General features: G+C 36.8%; 1 pseudogene; it reads left to right on the top strand.

The window, feature by feature from the left end:
* Window positions 1-4,336: 4,336 nt before the first annotated feature.
* On the top strand, window positions 4,337-18,526 carry LOC109278837 (sorting nexin-19-like; annotated as a pseudogene).
* The last annotated feature ends 4,901 nt before the right edge of the window (window positions 18,527-23,427 follow it).

Below are 23,427 nucleotides of genomic sequence, written 5' to 3'. Positions count from 1 at the left end.
GGAGTGCACCTGGACACTTCTGCTTTTAAGATGTGACTGCAAAGAGTAGGAGGAAGTACTTGGCTCCGGGACATGGTTTGAACTCCAGCTCTGATACTTACACATTGTATAATCATAAACCAATTAAAGTCTCTAAACCATGAGGTTCTCATTTGAGTAATGCATAGCTACCACTTCACAAGATTATTGAGACACTCTAGAGAAGTGAAGTATGGAATGCCAATGCAGAGGACAGCTTCACTAGTTGGTAGCTTCTTTATATTAAAAACACAAACAAAAACAAAATGGTCTTCTGGGAAACCTATCAGCTAATTTCCAAGTATGAGATCCTGTGATTAAAGGAAACGCAGGCTTTTCTGGAGATTTACATTTATTGGTGTCACATCTAGATACATTCCGTAAAAGCTATGTTTCCCTTTTTTCATTTGAGTCAAAACAAATGTCCTTTTTTATATTTATCCACTGATCTTCGTTTAAAACACAAACAACTAATTCTTTATTTCATCAGGAAGTATTGAAATATCTAAAAATAGTTTCAGATGGAGTCACTTATATGCCCCCATCTTAAGAAATCTTACTTCATCCATATGTGGGTAGGGTAAGTAAACTTCCTATCTTCCTGGATGTTTGAATGAAACTTTATATTTGTAAATAAAAGTCACTGGCATTGTTGTGTTTGTGATACTCATGTTCTAGAGATAAAATATTTTTCCACATTGAGACAGAAAGGAAAATGTGGATAATTTTGACGGAAGAGGAATGGTTTGCAGTCACACTAAAGAGGGACCTAATGCTATCAGATCCTTCTGCCCTAAGGAAATTTTCTGGTAAGTACAGGGGGAGAATGGGTGCCTCTGTGCACTGAGAGAAAGCAGGATGCCCATGATCCTGAGTGTGAAACATCTGAGGATGGGATGGGAGACAGGTGGGGTAAAGGAATTCTTAAGGGATTCTTAGCTAACTGGAGAGTTTCACCAAAGGCTAATTCTGACCATAAGGAGCTTAAAAGTGGGTATCTCACAGCACCCATGTGGCTCGGTTAGTTGGGCATCTGGCTTCAGCTCAGGTCATGATTTTGCAGTTTGTGAGTTTGAACCCCACATCAGGCTCGCTGCTGTTAGCCCATCAGCACAGAGGCTGCTTTGGATCCTCTGTCCCCCTCTGTCTGTCCCTACCTCACTTGTGCTCTCCCAAAAATAAATAATAAAAAAATGGATATCTCGTTGCATTTAAAAAGAAGGAAATAAACATTGAAACAATTGTAATACGAAAAAGGCTTAAAGGGTCATCTGTCCAGTAAAGTCCACATTTAACTGATAATCTGAACCACTGAGGGAGTCTTTTCAGAGTACAAGTTCCTGAATTCCACCTTAAACTTTCTTGAGCTGGGCAAAAGAATATTTATGAATCAAGTGTGATTCTTTATTCCAAGTGATTGACATCCCAAACTGACCTGGGCTGACTTTAGCAAAAGGAAAGTATTGAAAGCGTTATGGGGAGGCTCTTAGGTTGAACCAAGCTTAGATAGAACCAAGCTTGGGGAGCACGCAGTGACACAGAGCAGAAAAGTAACCAGGACCACCAGGAACCTAGCCAGCCTGGCAGACAGGACTCCTGAACCTCCAATGGTCCTGCAGGTACCACTGCCCTCAAATGGGGCAGACACAGCTGCCGCCAGCACCAATGACCCATGAGATCCCCCCCACCTGCTTCTTTGTGCCAGTATCCCCAGGTTCAAGATCCAAGTGGCTGTATCTGGTTGGCCGAGACTAGCTCCTGTGTCCATGTCCCACTAGCTGGGGAAGCTTGGAAAAGTGATTATCTGCCCTTCTCTGACTCTGTAGACAGAATTAAGCTCCTATAGCAGAATTCTGGAATAGATTTAAATTGAGAAACAAAGAGAGTGGATGATGTCAAACAGAAGCTGGATGTAGGATCTAGGCTTGGTGCAGCGATTGTCTCTATTTTATTATTCTCCCATCCTCAGCCTCTTAGCTTGTCACCTCTTAGTCATAATATGCCTGCTACGCTCTAGGCAACTTCTTCCCACACCAATACCAATTTGAGACAGGAAGAAAAATGGCTTAGATTTTCTCTTCAGAAGACTTCAGTTTTTTTCTGGGAAGAAAATAGTTCCCAGATCGTTCTCCCACCACACTCCCAATCCAAAACATTTACCTTACATTTTATTGCCCAGAACTACTTGCTTGCCATTTCCTAACTCAATTACAATCCAAACATAATGGAATTGTCATGGTGGTGATCGATTTGTAATTGTTTCTGGGTTTAGGATTAGCACCTGCCTTAAGATCGAAGGAACCACTGTCTTAGGCAAAGCCAGTCTGAGTAGGTTGAGACAAAGGCAAAGAATTGGCCCAGTGGTAGGCAATGAATGACCTCACCATTCACAGATAACAGATAACACATAACAGCAGACACTGCACCATGATCATCTTCACCAAACCTATATATAGCTGAATTATTTGGATTTTGTTCTGTGCTTGACAGCTACCAGAGCAGATGAGGTGATTATTAAATGATCGATGGCAACACGGTAGACTTCCAGTGAATATTGACCCTCATACACGTTCCCCATAAACCTCTGTCTCTCCCCAGTGCAAACTAACCCAGTTTGGGTTAGGCATTATAGAATTTAGATGCAGGTGAATATCAAAAGGAGAATAAATTTTCTTGTGTAAATAGAATTACATATTTTAGCCCAATCATGTAAATTTAACAATGTCTTTGTTTTACAAACACAAAGTCATATGAGTCATACAGAAGAAATAAGAAAATAAAAAGGATTTCATAATAAATGGGCACTTAATTATGCTTGTTATTATAGCACTCTCAGAAAAAGGCATACATAATTTTCTTCTCCCTCTTTGCTCTCCTTTATCAAGTGCATATTTAAATTCATTATGAAAAAAGGGGAGAAAGTTCATAGCGTTTTTGTGATCAAACACCTTTTCTAATTAATCTTGGCATCTCAATGTAATGACATTGAATATTATTAAATTAACTTTTTATGCCCTATTAGGGGCATCTTTATAAAAAATGTGTCATTTGTGGAAGTATTTTTTTAGATCAAAAGATACAACTCACCTTCAAAAGTCTTTGAATTAAGGAATACTAGAAAATCATTTATTTTATTATATTTTATCTTTCCTTTATTTATATTTATATTTGCTAATTCAGATGACAAACATGGTATATGTAATATATAATAAAAATATAATTTTACAAGAGCACTTCTACAGAAATAACCCAAATGATCTTTTACCTTATTTCTCCCAAAATGAAGAACCACAATTTACCTTCATCATTCAACTTCAATCCTTCCACATTCATGGCCAGAAGATGTTCAATAATGCTAAGTATATGAAAACTTGGATGTAACTATGGGATTTCTACAGAGGTTTTCTTGGGGTCTTTGTTCTATTGTCTCCTTTGAGAAGCCTTTGGCAAAGCAAATGTTAAAATCTCTTTATTTTCTCATTAAAGGCTTGGGTGCAAAAAAAAAAAAAAAAGGTAGAATATAAACTGCTCCCTAAAATGAAGCAGGAAGGAGAAGACAGTTTGGAAGGACCTAATCAAAATCTTGTGAATTCTGTTCATAAGGGCCATGATTATACACATAAGATTTTTTTTTTTTTTTTTGGACTCTACTTCCCATGGCAACAAGTGTTAGCCTTGGGAGAAGTGAGGGGTTCACCGAGGACTGCTTCAGGGACGACTGAAGTCACTTAACGCTATACTCTTTCCTATAATACTGAGCTTCTCAAAGGTACGATTTGTTGTTTCTCGCTCATTTTGTGTCTTGAGCACTCAATCACAGCACCCAGTAGAAAGTAGATCAGGGTACATTTTGATTCAACTGAATGGAATTGGCTTCTTTAATTAGGTCCAAGGAGGATCTATGGATGCCTGACAATCTACTTCCACTGGCCAGATGGTATGTTCTTTTTGGTTTATAATCCTTCAGTCAAACACTTGACGAAACAGGCATTGTCAAGTGTTCTTAGTACCTGTTCTCTAGTAATCCATAATGTCTGGGGAAGTGAATGAACCATTTTAAATTATCCAGCACTCCTTCCTCCATTCTTAATTCCCCAATGAGAAAAGTTGAAGGCAGTTAAAGATCAAAAGAAGGAAAATCCAAGGATGTCACAGGTGGAACTTTAGATTAATACAACTTGTCTGTATTCATTAATGCCCTTAATCAGGTAATGTTTCTGGAAGAGTCACCCAACCTCGCTCGAGAAATGAGGCATATATGCTGAGAAAATTCAGTTACAGTTTGAAATCAAAGCCAATGCTATCTTTTATTGGTGCTATGACTCTGGATAAATCAGGTAAGTCTAAGGAGCTCATCCTCTTCATGTTTAAAACAGGGGCAATGATAATTGATACAGAGGATTATTATGAGAAACATGTAAATAAAATAATGGATATGAAAGAATATCCTGTAGTGTGCAGACTTCTAAATACTCCTCCTCACCAATGTTCCCATCTCCTTGTATTCTCGGCCATGTAAAACCCCCTCATGTTGAGTAACTTGTTTCTAGCTAATAGAATGTGGTAAGAGTAAGAGAATGATTATTTTGTGACTAGGTTAAAAACACTATATGGAGGTGCCTGTGTGTCTCAGTGGGTTAAGCACCCGACTTCAACTCAGGTCATGATGTCACAGTTCCTGAGCTCGAGCCCTGCATCAGGCTTTCTGCTGTCATCACAGAGTCTGCTTCAGATCCTTTGCCGCCTCTCTCTCTGCCTCTTCCCCACTCACTCTGTCTCTCTCTCTCTCTCTCTCTCTCAAAAATAAGCAAACATTAAAAAGAATAAGGATATTTTATTTTATGACTCTCTTTCTCTTGCTAGCTTTGAGAAAGTCAACTGTCATGTTGGAGAGACCCACATGGGGAAAGCACTAAGGGTGATTTCCAGTCAAGAGCCAGCAGGGAACTGAGGTCCACAGTCCAACATCCTGCAAAAAGTTGAATCTTGCCAACAGCACCATGAATGAACTTAATATCCTTGGCCAGTTGAGACCGGACCTGAGACCATAGCCCTGTCTGATACCTTAATTGTAGCCCGGGAGAGATCTTGAAGTAGAGGACCCAGTTAAGCCACGACCAGATAAGAGACCTCAAAAACAAATGTGAGAAGATGAGTGCTTGCTGTTTGAAGACACTAAGTTTTTGATATGTTAAGCAATAATTGATAATTAATAAAAATAAAAGCTAAATATATATACACATATGTGTATATATGCACACACATATGTGTATTATACATATATGTGCATATATACACTTTCATATGTATGTACATATGTACATGACACACCATAGTTTTATGTAATGTAATATATATGTAATACAAAACACGTAACTATGCTCATATAAATATGCTGTCCCTTAACTGCATTATTTTTCTTTAACCACAATGAGAGCAGCAGCATGAGATAACAATATGTCTTGCTACTAACTCAAAAACTTTGCAGTAAACTTTCGACAAATGATGAGTATCACTAGGAAAATGCTGGCTGGTCAAGGGCCACTATGTGTCACAGAGAAGCTGTCTGGCCCTTTGCCTCGCAGGTGTAGAAACTTGATTCAAAAGTGTCTTTAAATGGAGTGGATTTGAAGGCTGTTTCATGCAAAAGAAACACACAGGAGATAAATCTAAATGTAAAAGAAATGGATAAGTCGTAATGAAAACTGTCAGGTTCCGTGAACTAGAAAGCTTGGGGCAGGATCTAGAGCCTTCTCTCTCTGAAGGCTCTCTGGCACACCTGTCAGCCTGCCATTTCTATCTCTTCATGTGTCCCTGTAAGGCTGGGAAGGAATGGAACTTTAGTCAAAAGACCAACCTTCCTGGAAACTTCTGGAAAGGAAGTGCTGATACTGGTGTCTCTTGCTATTCCTTTCAGAAATTTCTGTTGCTTAACTGCCCTTATGACTGGCAAAGCCTTTCCTAGGAGGATTATGACCTTGTTCACCCAACTGTGCACCCAGGGAATATTTTGTCTCCCAGATGACTTTTGTCCCTCTGTGCTTATTAACCGTGTGTTAATTGCACACTTAGCTTTCCCTATCTGCGCTTCCATATGTGTGTGTGTAAATGGTGCGACGCGTGCTCTCCTGCATGGCCCATGTCATAGAATCTCTAACATCGTTATGTCACAAAAGCATGCTTTCGCAATATTTATTGCTTCATGGATTTATGTAAGAGCAACCAGGAAGTGCGTACCGCGGCGAGCCAAGTATCTCTCACAGCTTAATCTCCCTTTTCCTCACCTCCAACAAATTAGGTATTTATCTAAACTTCAGGTACTCCCTTCCATAGCTGACATAATATTTCCTACTTTATACTTTTAATATGAGGGCTCAAGAAATAAAAACAAACAAAAACAAAAATGAAGCAAAACAAAAACAAAGAAGAAAACAGTCATTAAAACTTCCAAACTTTTGGCTAAGACCTGTATAGAGGCATTGATTTGGGTCATTAAAACTGTAAGATAGGAATAATTGTTATTCTAATTTTATTGACACGACAAGGCTCAGCTAAGTTAAACAATTTGTCCTAGGTTATTGAATTTATAAGTAATGGAGCTTAGAGTGGAGCCTGTGTTGTCTTCTCTTAGAAAGTCTATTTATTCAACTGCTCAAGCAGTTGGTGGTATTTCTTAGCCTGCCATTGCCTCTCTGCAGTCTATTCCTTCCATAACAGAAAATCTATGTTAAAATAAAATAATTAATATGTTAATTATTGAAATCATTTGATAACATATTAAATAAATAACATTCTGGTAATTAAATTATAAATAAATTACATATAGAAATTAATAAATTAAGTTAAATCTGTTTGTGTAGAGAACCCAGAATAGTTCCCAGCACATAGTAGTAGGCAATATATGATACATAACAAATATTTAATTCTTAACTAAGATCGTTAAAATCCATTTTTTTTTAATGATTATTTATTCTTGAGAGAGAGACACACACAAAGTGTGAGTAGGGGAGGGGCAGAGAGAGAGGGAGACACAGAATCCAAAGCAGGCTCCAGGCTCTGAGCTGTCAGCACAGAGCCCAACACAAGGCTCGGACCCACAAATTATGATATCATGACCTGAGCCAAAGTCAGATGTTTAACCGACTGAGCCACCCAGGTGCCCCAAGATCCATTGCTGGACATACATCATTTAATTTCAATCTTTATCCTTAGTCACATGTATGATACTAAGCTTTGTGCCTCTGACTTCTTTTGTTCTGGAAAATTTTAAGGGATTAGCCTAAAGGGATGTAGATGAAAACATTTCACTCCCTCCTGCTTTATTGTCCAACTTCTTTCCTTCCTTCCGTCCTTCCCTCCTTCCTATTCATTCAAAGAATACTTATTGTATGCCTGCCATGTGACAGATTCTAGTTACCACAGATGCAGACCATGATGAAGGTTGGATTGAGGTAAAGAGTCTATAACAAATCAGCACGAAGCCATGAAGGTTTATGTCCAATCCATGTGATGTGTCCATCTCAAGTCAACAAGATGGTCTCTGCTCTATGCTGTCTTCACTCAGGGCCCTGGATGGTGGATACCCACCTATGTGCTACCATGACAGCTGAGACAAGAAAAAAAGGAATGTGGTAGCTATGCATTATTAATAGTGACATATATCACTTCCATGAATTTCTTCTGGGCCATGGAGTCCCATGGCCACACCTAACTTGAAGGAAAAGCATAATTTTCTCTTTTCCCAGACAGCAAACCTGGTAAACAGCATAGAAACCTTGAAGGACAATTCCAGCTATTTGTCTCTCACCTCACTTACAGAAAGTTCGAGGAGGTGTACGTATAGACAGTAATCGTTCACTGTCTTATTCCTAATTAATCAGTTTATTCTCTTTCCATTTCTTTGCATTCAGCCATCCAATCATGTATTGAATGTAATAGTACATGTTAGGTAGTATATACAACAAATAATAATTTTTTTTAAAAAAAAGAAAGACATGCTGTGCTTCTGTCACATATGTTGGAAAAGATAAAAAGTAAGTAAAATATTTAATATGTCAAAGGATGATTATGGTTGTATACTAAGGAGAAGTAAAAGCAGGGAAGTTGGGGGGATTATGTAAAGACAGAAGATGTGTGAGAAAAATGTAATTAGGACCAGTCTTGCCGAAATTGATGTTTCAATATGGAATTCATAAGTAAAGCTTCTACATCTAAACAAGTCTAGAAGCAACTTCAAGCACTTGCTTATAAGAACTGTTTGGTGACCTGTGAAAATCATTGATTTGGAATTATATACCTGCACCTCAACAATAACAATAAAAATCATTGGATCCAAAAAAAAAAAAAGGACACCAAATTAAACGAAATGCAAACAAACATAAACAAAAACAATTTTCAAAAATGAAAAAGGAAATCTGAACTCAAGAATGGGGTGGTGTAAGCTATAAAGTAGATGAATTGTAGATTTTCTTAAAAAATTCAGAGCCATATTTTCTATCTTTTGGATAAAGGACAATAATTTTCCAATTCTAAAATAATAAACATGCATGTGTACCCAAAATATATTTAAAAAAAGAACGAATAAGGAAATATATTTTTAAAATATTTTTGTTGCTATTGTGAATTTATGTTTTCATAATGCACAACTGTAATCACTTAGCATACAAAACCTTTTTCTTTCATTTAATATTAGCAGTTTTTAATGGCATGTTGTTATCTTTATGTAAATCTTATCTAGTGTTTTTTTTTTTTTTTAATTTTTAATGTTATTTATTTTTGAGAGAGAGAGAGAGAGAGAGAGAGACAGAATCAGAAGCAGGCTCCAGGCTCTGAGCTGTTAGCACAGAGCCGACCCGGGGCTTGAACTCATGAACTGTGAGATCATAACTTGAGCGGATAGTGGAGGCTTAACTGACTGAGCCACCCAGGCACCCCTCCAGTGGTTTATAATATGCCATTGTTTTGCTTAGTTGCATTTTTGTAAGGTATTTATTTCCCAGTATTTCAATGTGCAGCTTATAAAAATCATTTTGTCTATTAAATATTTGGCAGAGTGAAATAGGACTTGAGAAAATAAACACATAGATTAATAGGATCATCCTTTCAAAGTAAACATGGGGAGCGCCTGAGTGGCTCATTCTGTTAAGTGTCGGACGCTTTGTTTCAGCTCAGGTCATGATCTCATCATTCCTGAAATTGAACCCTGTGTCAGGTTCTGCACTGATACTGAGAAGCCTGCTCGGGATTCTCTCTTTCCCTCTCTCTGCCCTTTCCCTGCTTATGTACTCTTTCTCTCTGAAAACAAATACATATTTAATAAAAATAAAGGTAAATCATGGGATTTCTAAGAGATGCAGAAATTGGTAGCTCTACTTTGGCACCCAGTTGTGAAGAACGAGCCTGTTCACCTCCAACCCCCTCAGGAATAACCATAGAGTCTTTATAAGGTGCAATATATCATAGATATTTCAGCTTCATTCTCCATCAGCCAAAACTTTGAGAGACAACATCAAGTCACACTTCAGCATGGAACATCCATAAACAGACCTGTGACACTTGTACCATTCAAGTGCAGTGATAAGCCATGTTAATTCATAAAACAGACATTGATGCGTATTTGGCATTTTATTTTGGAAGATGAAATTCTTTGATACGTGAGTATGGAAGTGTTGGGCTATTACATGGTTTCAGCCAGGGCTCTGTAATTTGTCTATCCACCTTTTTTTTTAACTCCAATATAGTTAGTATACAGTGTTATATGAATTTCAGGGGTATAATATAGTGACTGAACAATTCTATATATTACTCAATATTCATCAATCGTGGTAAGTGTACTCTTAATCCCCATCACCTGTTTCCCCCAGACCCCCACCCACCTCCCCTCTAGTAACCATCTGTTTGCTGTCTATGGTTAAGAGTCTGTTGGCTTGGTTTGTCTCTCTCTTTCTTTGTCCCTTTGTCTTGTTTCTTAAATTCCACATGTGAGTGAAATCATATGGCATTTTTCTTTCTCTGACTGACTTATTTCACTCAGCATGATATTCTCCAGCTCCATCAATTTGTTGCAAATGGCAAGATCACATTCTTCTTTATGGATGAATGATATCAATCTATATCTACATCATCTATATTTGTATCTATCTATAGACATATCTATATATACCACATCATCTTTATTCATTCATCTGTCTATCCATCCTTTAAAGTCAGCTCTTGAGACTTTTCTGTAGAACTGAAAAGAAAGACCACCCTACAATGAAGAGACTTTCCAGTCCTTTGATCTCAGTGGTGTGATTTTTTCCTACATACTCTTCATTCACTTACCATTTAAATAAATAAATTCCCCTGACTTTATAAAATTAACACACTATTCTATAGTTAATGATGATTCTTTTTGTCTGTTCTTTTTGTTAATGGATAAGGAAGAATATCCAAGATAAAATTACACCCAAAACATTCACTGTACCTATCTCTTCGACACAGAACAGTGCTAAGCACCATGGAGAAGAGAACAAAAGAAGCAGACATGTGCCCTAGAGAAATTAATCTCTATCAGGTGTGTGAATATGCCACAGATAATATTCTGTATGGAAATGTACTTATTTTGGTTTTGTGACATTTGGGCAATGAGTCCTCATGTTACAATTACTTTTGAGCTCACCCCTTAATTCCTCCAAGCTTTCTCCAGGGACAGGAAACATCTCCAGCCTAATGAAGCTTCTTTGAGAGGAAGAAGGCATGACCATCAACTGACCATTTACAGTGTTCTCTCTATACCACATAGTAGGATTGGATAACACATTATTTACCAGTTTTCCTCTCAACTATCTGCTGGGATTGCAAAGTGTTTTTCCAGTGCAGATGAAAATATTGAAACTCCAAGATACTTAAATAAATCTTGTTCAAGGCAGGTAAGAGTAATTATATAAATATGGTCTTGTGTATTAGTTGGAAAGTATCAAGACAAACACTGGTATCTGATTGTGCAACATGGTCAGAACAAAGTACTTATGTGCTTTCCTACTAAATACCAACAATTGTTCATTACTTCTAATATGACTGTGGTGATAGGTGTAAATCATAGAAATAACCACTTACACAAGTCAACCAACGGAAGGCAGGAAAAAGAACTCCATCACATGATAAAACCTATAAATATTCCTAAATTAACTAATAATTCTTGATAAGATCTAGAATACTCTTAAGCCTACAAGATATTACTGAGACAGGTACATCTGAATGGCTCAGTCGGTTAAGCATCCGACTTCGGCTCAGGTCATGATCTCACAGTTTGTGAGTTTGAACCCCACTTCGGGCTTTGCGCTGACAGCTCAGAGCTGGGAGCCTGCTTTGGATTCTGTGTCTCCCTCTCTCTCTGCCCCTCCCCTGCTTGAGCTCTGTCTCTCTAAAAAAATAAATTAACATAAAAAATTATAAAAACAATATATTACTTACTAAGACAACAAAGAAAAGAGTTACTCTTATTGCATTTATTGTTTTTAATAAATTAATATATTAATAAAAGCAATTACATAGATGTCATAAAAAGAAATAATCAGGACTCAGTTCTGCCATTAGTCTGCCAAGTCATTGTAAGCCAGCTAGTTTATGACTTTCAGCCTCAAATTCCTTATTTATAAAATTCTGGTATTGGTACAGGTTGGAATTCCTCTAATCAGCAAAACACTGTTTCTATTCCTGCAGCAGACAAAGGAGAGCATATAACTTTGTATCTTCCATCAAGGGTGATCTGCAAAAAAAAGAATAGAGTAGGAGGTAAAAGGGTAGAAATAGAACCATTGGCTTCTACTATGTGCAAGGCAGTGTGTAGGGTGCTTTACATAGAACACCAAAATAGATCTCACCAAAACTCTCTTAAACCAGGACTTCTATCTGCACTTAATAGAGAAAAATATGCTATAAAATATGGTTGGGTCAGAATTTTAACTATGCTACAAAGTAGAAAGAAACAACTAGATAATAGAGGCAGACAGGGAATTTTGAGATGACAGAAGAATGAATAATTCCTTTTCAGAAGACTTTTTTTTTTTTTTTTTTTTTATGTCACTGAATCTAGGAAAGTTTAGGTTGCAAACACTAGAACTTTTCCAAGTCCCTTACTTGAGGTTGGAAGTGAAAGAGCCAAGAATGTATCACGGTAATAAAGATTAAGAAATTGATTCTTGTTCTAAATATCTTTGCTCATTTGGCTGCAAACTTTCAATGCTTCCTTGGAACTAAAAATATAAATCTAGGCAGTCATGGCTCATTCTTTATAGTAAAACTTCTTTGAATTCATCTTGCTGAGAGTCAATTAAGAATTGAATGTTAGTCCTCAAGTTTTCCTACATGTCTGTTTGGGCCCTCTCTTTTTTCTAAGCTAATGAGGTCTCCACTTTCACTTTGACCTTATCATGCTCATATTTGCACTTCACATTTTTCCAGGTGAGAAATATCACTTTGCTGGTACCCATCATCTTCCTGCTTTGGAAAGAATCTCCTGCCCATCTTTTCTTGGGTTCATGTGTATTAAACTGTATACCGTTGTCTCACATATGGGGATTGAACTGCTATTCTTAAAAGGGCAATTAAGTGACATGATCAGAAAAACACTGAAGACATTGCTTGAAGCTGATAAATCCATCACTGCCCAATAATTTTCAACAAATACATGATTATAAAATATAGACAATTCTATAGTCCAATGGTAAACTTAGGACTCCCTTTAACGTAAAATGAAATGTAACCACTAGTTAGACGTTTAAAACTATTTGAAGAAAAAAATTAGCCCCTTTTGGTTACCTGAGCTACAGGGTGCTCTGAGAGGCATCTTGATAAATGAAGCTCCATAACTATTTGTTGGTAGAGGTTTCCAGAATATCTTTAAAGTGGTTTGTGGGAACAAAAATGAAATGCGCCTTCAACAAAGTTTAGAAGTAAGAACACCACTCAAGATAAAACCACAAAGTTGTTGTCTGGTTCTGGAATATTGAATTTGAAGCTATCTGGGAATACACAATGGAGAGATAAGGAATGTCTATAGCAGGAAGAGCCTTAAAGGCCAGGCAAAGGGGCTTCACCTTTCTGTGAAAGCACTAGAGAGTCAGGAAGTTATTTTTTAAGGAGGTGAGACACTGGAGTCAAGGATTTCATTCATTCATTAACTCTTTCTATTTCTATCATCTAGCTATTCCTCCCAGTTGGGGACCTCTTTTCTATTATGTATAGTATTCAAGGAAGCTACTGCCCACATCGTGCAATAGAAGTAATGCACGCAGAGAAATCCTTTTTGGCTTGACCAAATGAACGCTCCAAACTGGGGTTTTAAGTATCAATAACAACATTGAGGTGTTAGGGATTCACAGCCACTAGGTCACTAATATTGATGGCCGCTGGTTAGTACAATAGCAATGATGATTTACTGGCTAGATACTGACATACAAGCTACTAGAAATGCAGCCAGCAAAAGCCCCAAAAACATCCTGAATGAATCCCCAAAGGATATGTAGACGGTTACTTGTCAGACAGCTGTGCCAACCCAAGACCTCAGCAGTGGTGACCTGGGCACAGAGACAGAGTTCACTGACACAACTCTGGATCTGTTTCTCTTGCTGCTAATGGAACAGAGGAGATAACTATGTGTAGAAAATACGCAGAAAGTTCTTCATTTTAATTTTGGTATTCTGATTCAGAAGTGGCTAGAGGTGCAAGTGGCCGATCTAACATGTCTGGAGTATAGTGCCTCTGGCTTCTTTAGGAGTCCATCTGGCATGGTGGAATTTTGTGTAAGTATCCACAGTCTATAAGAACCCAGGAACAGAAGGTGGCTTCTGAGACATAGTCTTTGCAAAGCCTGATGGGGGTTCTACCAGATGTTATAGTAAAAATTCCTAGAGTGGACAAATGTTGGCTGAGCTGCAGTCTAATTCTGGAGTCTCTACTGCAACCCCTCATCAACAAGCATTTGATTTACTGCCTTTAGGATGTAATCCTGGGATTCTCAGATAACAGTACCTCTGTTGAGGGATCTACCATGATCACATCAGTCTCAGGTACTCCGGGGTAAGAGGATGGATGTCTCCCCTTAGCCATAGATGAGAAATGGTTGGGAAAGGAGAACTACTTTGCTACTGAGAGACCAGTTGGGAAGCCTGTGCCCTCTGGAACTGGGTTTATCTCAGAAGTTCTGCTTGGGGTCTCCATGGAAATCTTCTTCCCAGTTCTACTCCATTTGTAGCAGGAGATAGGGCAATGTATGTGCATAGCATGCATACCTATTTCTATATCTGTAAAAAGAGTATATATGGCATTGTCTGCTTCTTGTCTTGCAGAATAGCTTTGGCTTACACCCATTATCCTATCCATATTATTTCAATCTCTCCCATTTATTCTGTTATGTATCTAATACTTATAGTCAATTATTTGGTGTTCAAGCTAGCCAGATTCATGCAACTAGGAACTCTGCATGATTGAAGAGTTTTGAGCAGAGGAATGACCAAGTTTGCATTTAAGGTTTTACACTTAGGGCTGAACTTGAATAGACTGAGACTGAATCAGATTTATGACAGGAGCACATAGGCAGTGGCACTTAGGAAGGAGGAAACAAATAATTTTTGTGTGATTATGTAACAATGCTTCCCCAAAAAGTTCTATTGGATTTTGAACTGGGAAACATTCTTAACCGTCTCCCATCAACTGTATCCAGTCAGAGACAAAGCATATGGTGCAATATGTTGCACATTTAGGCAATTGCTTAAAAAATTTTTGACAAACTTATATTGGGTCACTAGTTTAATGAGAACCCACACATTATTGCTATACAGTTTGTGAAGCCATGGCCTAAAATGTATGATATAATAATAAGGATGTCTCTATAATTTTAGGGACTTAGGTTTAAGTTTCCTTTTAAGAGAGGTGTGTGTGTGTGTGTGTGTGTTTACTAATAACATTCTGTGGATATAGAAGAATATGAAGAGAAAATATCTTTCAAGGACCTAAGAGTAGTGATGTGTAAATGATTCTGTTCTTAAGAAGCAAGATAAAACCATAAAGTCTGGAAATTTCCTTACCAAGAATATCCTTACATTTTTTTTGTACACTAAAGAAATGCATTTTTCAAACTTTTAGTATATATGTTGATCGTATGGGATGTTGCTAGAAACCAGAGTCTTAATTGGGCTTTTTTTGTGTATGACACATAGGGAATGATAAGCAAATGTGAGACCCTCATCTATGGACATTTCCAAGTTTATGTACTACATCCCATAACTGGCTATAACTCATCCTCAAGGAAACCACATCTAAGTATACATTCCTGAGAGTGACATCATTATGAAGAAAACTTACTAATTTAGTCCATTTTTTATAAAAATTATATATTCATCTGTTATTTAAATGAAGCATATTTTTTAATAATAAAAAAGTGATAGTACCATTTCCAAACCTCTACGTCCTCAAACGCTGTGTCTAAAGTCAACTTCATTCAAATACCTAATATTGGTTTATTCTTTTCTACTTCCTCCGCTATAATTCCAATAGTAATTTGGTAGGATTATATGACAAAATCCTACATCTTGATCATAATTCTCTTACTTTTTGATTGAATCATCAAACATGTCAGCATGTTAACTGTTGTTAGCAATGAAAGTTTGTAATTCATCTGTAAGTTATTTACACTAACAGGTTCTGAGTCCAGCTTTGAAAACTGACAACGTGCCAAGTGGAGACTGCCGCTTAGATCCCCCTATTTTGGGATAGCCCGCATTATTAGAATAAGTCCACTAGATCATATAACCAGACGTTCCCAATGAACCCATACACTCTCTATGCCCCATACACTATGATCTGTATTACTTCCCATCCTCTACTTGTGATTTTTCTCCCCACTTTGACATACTAACCTTTATTTCACTAAGCAAGGTGTCCATTCAAGGCCCAAATGAAACTATCTCTTCCATGTAACATCATTTGAGTAAAAAGATATACTATAAACTTTCCTTTTTACTACATTAATTTAGCAATAATATTAATGAAGTCAATATTTATCACCACAGTTACTCCTGGGGTCTCCCTTACCCTTTTCTCTTCCCAACGATCTGTGAAAGCAGATTAGTGATGTGATGCATAGATCCAACGTATAGGGAACCGAGGCATGAAGAGATTTTAAAACCTTCTCTGGGCCCCATAGTTCTGTGATTCTAGCGCTGCGATTTGACTGCAGCTTAAACTAAACTCAAAATGAACAGTGGATACATTTAATCATCCTTTGCTGATGCTAATTTCCCTCAACTTCTGTGTTGCCTTTTCCACCACACTAAACTTGCTGACGAATTCATACTCTGACTTCTGATAAATTGTTTATGTTTCTCAACTTCTCGTGTGTGTCTTCCAACCACTGCCTTGAAGGCAATGTATCCTATCAAATGATTAATCCATAGAAGGGAGCTCAAGAAATAGCTGTTGAATAAATATCTGTGCACATTATGGAGATCATTCCCTGTTGGCTGATACGCAAGATCAAGGCTCTATTGATTCTAGACTAAAGTGACTGAGAAAAATGCAAAATTGTAATAGGCATCAAAATAGGCCAAACAAGTCTAATAAAGCTGTTTGTTTGTTTTGTTTTGTTTTGTTCGGGCTTAGTTTGGTTTGGTTGTTGTGTAGTTCCTGAATTTACTCAGCAATAGAGTCAAGATAGCTAATAATGTCAGTGATGGTAGGAATCTAGTGCCTAGAATCCTGTAGAGCCTGTACTGAGGATTTTATTCTAAGCTTTCCCTTTCTTTGTGATTCCCAGTTTCTGAAGAGTGCTTTATTTAGCATAACTTGGTAGGATTTGAGATATTATATTCTTATAAAGGGGGAAAATGAGGTGTTTCAAAGTATCTATAAATATTATTCATTTGGTCTTTAAGAAGATTTTGCATCAGTTTGGGGTCTAAAAATAGAAGAAAGAAATCTCTTTTACAACATAAACACACAGGAGCCAAAGTTCCTTTCAGCAGAGAAAGCTCTGTGGTTACTGGAGTGTATACAATTATAAACTCAATTGTTAAATCAAAACACATCCCAATCACCCTAGCATGTCGCTTTTAATGGGCAATACATTCCCAAGAAGGCAAGTTCTCTGCTAACAATATTGAACCAAATCATCAAAATTCAAAGACGGGTCTATAAAATGTGAAATTCCATCAACAAAGTGCGCAGTGGGCCACAGTGTGTAGATTAATGGGCAGCCTGTCAAGTATTTAATGTATGCTTCAATCGTTGAAACACATGTGATGATTAGTAAAGTATTTGGCCCAAGCAATAAAAGATATAAAATAAATTAAAATCATGACACCTTCTGAATTAATAAAGCCTTTGGTTAGGCTGTATTGATAAATCACAAGCACAGATTAAAAAGCCCCCATAACTAGATACATCCCCACCCACCCACCCCCACCCCCCTGGGGCACGCTGAGATCTCACACTGGCCTCTTCCAATGGCATCTTCCTAAGTGAGGATCTCTGTTGAAAGGTGAATACTATGTCTCTGAAGAATCTTAGAATATGACTACTCATTGGTTTAAGCCTTGAATATAAGCCATCATCTATACCTAACATCACTCACTCACATTTCTTTTGGCTTCCAAAAATTAGATTTCTTTTTCCTAAGCTCTTAATGTCAACTTTGCCCAACAGGGGCACTCATAATTTGGAGGGGTGAGAGAAAATCTTCATCATTAAATACTGCCTTTTGTAGGTAGGCTATTCCAGAAGGTAAGGCACATTACTGTTATTGAAGGATTAAATTGTATTCATGGTTTGCTTTCCTCAGTTTGCTATTCATTTCAAAAGTCCATTAGATCCAGCACCAGAAGTTGAAACACATGTGAAGTATTTTTGCACCAAAAATATAAAAGCCAAAGTATTTTTGCACAAAAAAAAAAAAAAAAAAAAAAAAGATTCACGGTCATTGCTCTTTAGGACCTCACAGTTCAAAAACTGAAAGTTACTTACAATAAAAATACAACGTGGAAAATTCTATGAAAAGAGTAACAGCGGGATGTGATGTGAGTAATTTATGTGGGACCTAACTGAATCGGGGTGTTGCAAGAACATCAGGGAACTTTCCTCAGGGAGTCAGTACAAGAGGGTCATCTTGGACAATGATAATGAAGATATTTCTGGATGAGGATATGAAATGAAGAAAGTATTCTTCCATGCAGTGGAAGATATTTAGCTTGGACAGGAGGAGACACTCAGGGTGACAAATGGGAAAGAGTTGCCGCACATCTCTTTTCAATTATTTGACATTGGATTAACCTTTTCCCAATAATCAAAAGACAAGAAATCTATCAGGAGATAAATTTAGCTCTTTCTTTCTTGAACAGCTTTCAAAAAAATAAAACGAACTATTTCTGAAGGCAACAAGCTCCCCATTGATAAAGTGGCTCAGATGTTGAGCGACAGTGTGGCAGCATTGTGGAAGGTTTCAGCCTTGGTGGTCTATATCCCTGTGAAATGAGTCAGATGTTTCAAAGGGGAGAGCTAGCCTCTGAAAGTCATTTTCAGGGCAGTGTACTCATGATAACTCAAAGTTGCCTTTTAGCATAGAGTTTTGCAAGAAATAGGTAAACATCTTGTCATATACTTACACTTCTTGCCGGATATGTAAATACCTTGTCTTCGGCCCAGATAATGAAATGTATGTTTACACTTCTGTCCCTGTTTCTCCTGTACTGTAGTAAAATTTCTTTAGGTTATGTAAATTGGTAAACTGTTTTAGTTGGTTAATGGTTTGGGCAAAACAAACTTTGGGATGAAAAATAAGAGAGTTAACAGCTATCATACCCATGGAAAGTAAAAATGTACGTGTGTGCATTTTTAATGATGGAAACAGAGATAAATGACCACTGCAGAAAATACTGGAAAACAGGAAAAGTAAAATGCACGCAAAAATATGTTTTTAAAAGTCTCAGCTATTGGTTACCTTTTTCCCAGGATATGCATTTTAATTTGGAATCACTATTTTGTATATTGTTTATATATCATTTTTTAGTGTTTATTCATTTATTTTGAGGGAGAGAGAGAAAAAGAGAGAGAGAGAGAAGAGAGAGAGAGAGAACGCATGCAGGGGAGGTGCAGAGAGGGAGGGAGAGAGGACAAATCCCAAACAGGTTCCATGCTGTCAGCACAGAGCTTGACATGGGACTCCATCCCACAAACCGTGAGATCGTGACCTGAGCTGAAATCAAGAGCCAGATTCTTAACCAACTGAGCCACCCAGGTGCCCCTATATAGCTTTTTAATTTTCTATTATATAATGAGCAACTTACATATGATTAAGCACTATTGAAACTTTTTAAAGCTGTACAATAGTATATCCTACATTTGTACCATAATTCATTTAATTGATCCCCATTGTTAACTTGACCTATTATCTACAATATGACAAAACTTGTATTTCAAACAGTATTTTTAAGCTCAACCAATTAAAAATATTTTTGTATTTCATTTTTCTTAAAATGTAGAAACAATAAAAGACTATGTTCTTATTTTTAAAATGTTGAGATAACTAGAAAGAAATTCTATGATCCTTCCTAGAAGTAAGAATTATTAGAAATTGAGGGACCACATGTCCCAATTTGTACCTGCTGATCTGGTGTAGTTGTTAATGTAGTGGAGATATTTTCAATTCATAAAAATATCCCAGTTGGAATGACAAATCATATAATCACCTTAGTTAAGAGTTTGTAGGGTGTATGTGTATTTCTTTTACATATTTGTAACTATATAACTTCTTTTATATTTATATATATAAATTTGTTGTCAAGTTAGCTAACATACAGTGTATATACTGTGTGCTCCTGGTTTTGGGGGTAGATTCCCATGATTCATTACTTACATACAACACACAGTGCTCATCCCAACAAGTGCCCTCCTCACTGCCCATCACCCATTTTCCCCTCCCCTTGCCCCCCATCAACCTTCAGTTTGTTCTCTATATTTAAGAGTCTCTTATGGTTTTCCTCCCTCTCTGAAACTATTTTTCCCCTTTCCTTCCCCCATGGTCTTCTGTTAGGTTTCTCAAGTTCCACATATACAAATTTTAAAATAGAGTTATTGCATATATTTTAGCAACTTAGTTAATAATAATATTTCTCAGAGAACTTTCCATAACGAAATATGTGGCTCAGACTGACTTCTTTTAGCTTTGTGATATTCCTCAATATAAATGTACAAAATGGTATTAATTCAGATGATAATTGTTTCTAATTATGATGTCAAAGGATGATTTTTAAAAGGCAATATGATGACTTTTACACGGATATAAAATGAAAACTTGTCAGATTTCTTTAACTTATCAACGAATGAAACTAATGAGATGCTAGAACTGGTTCAAAGAATTTAACACAGAGACAAATAAATAAATATACAAAATGAATCTATAGATACATTCAAAATTGGTCAATATTTACAGCTCCAATGGATATAATTCAGTTGTATTTAAATGTAGATACACTATTAACATTATTATTAGTTTTCTACAATTTTCTACAATTTGTCAAAGAAAATGACAGGCAGAGGTAATTTGGAGGGTGTGCTAGAGGACCTCTAATAGAATTTTATATTTTATTCATATATTTGTCATTGTTAAGACTGCTACAAGGGACATTTTTATATGTAATATTTTCTCATGTGAACAAATATGAGATACTTACCTGGAACCACTGGGTCAAAGTGTCAAATTCCATCTTTCTTCCCTTCCCTTCCTCTCCCTTGCCTTCCGTTGCCTTCCCTTCCCTTCCCTTCTCTTCTCTTCCCTTCTCTTCCTTTCCCTTCCCTCCCTTTCTTCTTCCACTTTCTTTCTTTCAATATTTTTTTTGTTTATTTCGCTTTATTTTACTGCCAGCTGCCTTAAAAGTACTATTCCAATGTATATGCTACCATGAACTATCTATAAATGTATCATTTCTCCTACAAATAAATTCTCCTTAAAATTTCTGGAGTTACATTTCTCCTTAAAAATACTGGAGTTACTCTTTTATTTTATTCTTTAATCTGATCATTGTTTTGATTCCCATTGCCTCAATTACTAATAAAATTGAGCATCTTTTCATATATTTTTTGACTTTTGATGTTTTTCTAATTTAAATTAATTATCCATATGCCTTTTCCATTTTAAGTTTTTGTTCATCATTCATATAAGAGAACTGCTTATATATTTTTGATAGTTATTACCTTGTATATAAGTTGAAAATGTTTTTGCAATTTCTTAGTTGTCTTTTAAAAATATTTCTCTACAATCTATAATCTATCTATCTATCTATCATCTATCATCTATCTATAATATTTATCATTTGAAGAATTTGTGACAGTAGAATTCGGTGCCATTAAATACATTTACAATGTTGTGCAACCATCATGATTATCTATTCCCTGCATTGCCTAAATGGGGTTTCTCTTAATTGGATGGGGGCTCCCAAATGTGGGGCGACTCTTGGGTGCAAGCGTGTGGTGGGGGAGGTGAAAAAATTCACCTGATGTCAAACAAAGGAGATAGAAGTTTGTTGAATACATTGCCAAGGGAGTGGGGGCAGGACAGCTGAAAAAGCCTGTCTGCAATGAGGTAGTGGGAGAGGGCTGCTTTTAAGGAAGGAAAGTGAGAAGGTATGGTGATGCATGAAATTTTCCCTTTTTTAGTAACTATGCCTAGTTTTAAGTAGTCCATTGGGTAGTTAGGGCCTAGGGACTTTTTTTAACTTTATTTATTTATTTTGAGAGAGAGAGAGAGAGAGCAGGAGCAGAGGGTCAAGGAGAGGAAGAGAGAATCCCAAGCAGAATCTGCACTGTCAGCTCAGAACCATATGCAGGACCTCAAGTCACAAACTGCAAGATCATGACATGAGCTGAAAACCAAGAGGTAGAGGCTTAACCAACTGAGCCACCCAGGCATCCCGGGGCCTATGGATATTTTGAGGTGTGTTGCCTGGTTGGCCTGTTTGCATTCAGCCAGGTGGTTGCTGCGGGCCCTTTGCACATTCCATTGCTCAAGCCTGTTTGCCTGAAAGCGGCCTCCACATACCCCCTCTTTTTTATCATCCTCAATAGAGATTTCACCACATCAACAATAATTCCCCATCTTTCCCTTCCCCCTCTCCCAACCTCTATTCTACTGTCTGGTTGTCTAGGTATCTCGTATATGTGCAGTCAGACAAGATGTGTCCTTGTTTGTCTGGCTTACATCACTTAGACTGATTCCAAGGCTTATTTATGTTGCAACATATACCAAAATGTATTTTCTTTTTATGGTCAGTAATAATACATTTTTATTGTACTGTATGCCACATTTTGTTTATGCATGCATCTGTTGATGGACATTGGATTGCTTCTACCTTTTGGATATTGTGAATAATGTTATTATGAACATTGGTATAAAATTTATGTTTGAATCCCTGCTTTCAATTCTTTTGGATATATATGTAGGGCTGGCATTGCTGGATGATAGGGTAATTCTCTGTATGACTTTTTGAGGAATTGACAGTTTTCCACAGCACGTGCACCATTTTACATTCCCACCTTCAATGCACATGCCCCAATTTCTCTACATACTCCTCAATGATTATTGTTTATTTTTTTTTTATCTTTTTATCCTCCTTTTTCTTCTCTTTTTGAATTTTTGTTCAAATTCTAGTTAACATACAGTGCAATATTAGTTTCAGGCATAGAATTTAGTAATCCATTACTTACACATAACACCCAGTGCTCGTCCAACAAGTGTCCTCCTTAATTTCCAGTAATAGTCATGCCAATGGGTATAAAATGGCATTCCATTATAATTTTATTTGCATTTCCCCATGACTTATGATGTGGAGTATCTTTTCCTATGCCTAGTGACCATTTGTAGGTCTCTCCTTCCTTTGTACATTTTTAGATGGAGTTTTCTTTCTTATTAAGTTTGAAGAGTTTTCATAAATTCTAGATACCAGACTCATCATTTCCTCACTCCCATTTTCTGGGTACTTCCTTTGAGGCACAAAAGTTTCTATTTTTGATGAAGTTCAATTTATTTACTTTTCTTTGTTGTTGTTGCCTAAGATTTTGCTGTCACATCTATGAAATTGTTCCAAATGCAATATCTTGAATGTTTTCTTCACCGTTTTCTTCTAAGAATTTTATAATTTTAGTTCTTCCATATTTCACATTTCTGCAAAAAAAGGCTGTTAGAATTTTAATTGTAGACCACTCTAAGGATCTTTATTGACATCATTATTTATTATTTGTTACTTTTACCAGCCCCCCAAAATTATATATATACACATACACACACACACCTAGATAGATAGATAGATAGATAGGTAGATAGATAGATAGATAATAGATAAATATATGTAATTTGGGAACGCACATATTACTTTTTACTTA

The sequence above is a fragment of the Panthera pardus genome, unplaced genomic scaffold, assembly GCF_024362965.1.
Source record: "Panthera pardus isolate Hobbes unplaced genomic scaffold, ASM2436296v1 HiC_scaffold_10, whole genome shotgun sequence".
In the NCBI taxonomy this organism is placed as follows: Eukaryota; Metazoa; Chordata; class Mammalia; order Carnivora; family Felidae; genus Panthera; species Panthera pardus.
The sequence above is the reverse complement of the archived record's forward strand: the minus strand, read 5'-3'. Positions and strand labels throughout refer to the sequence as shown.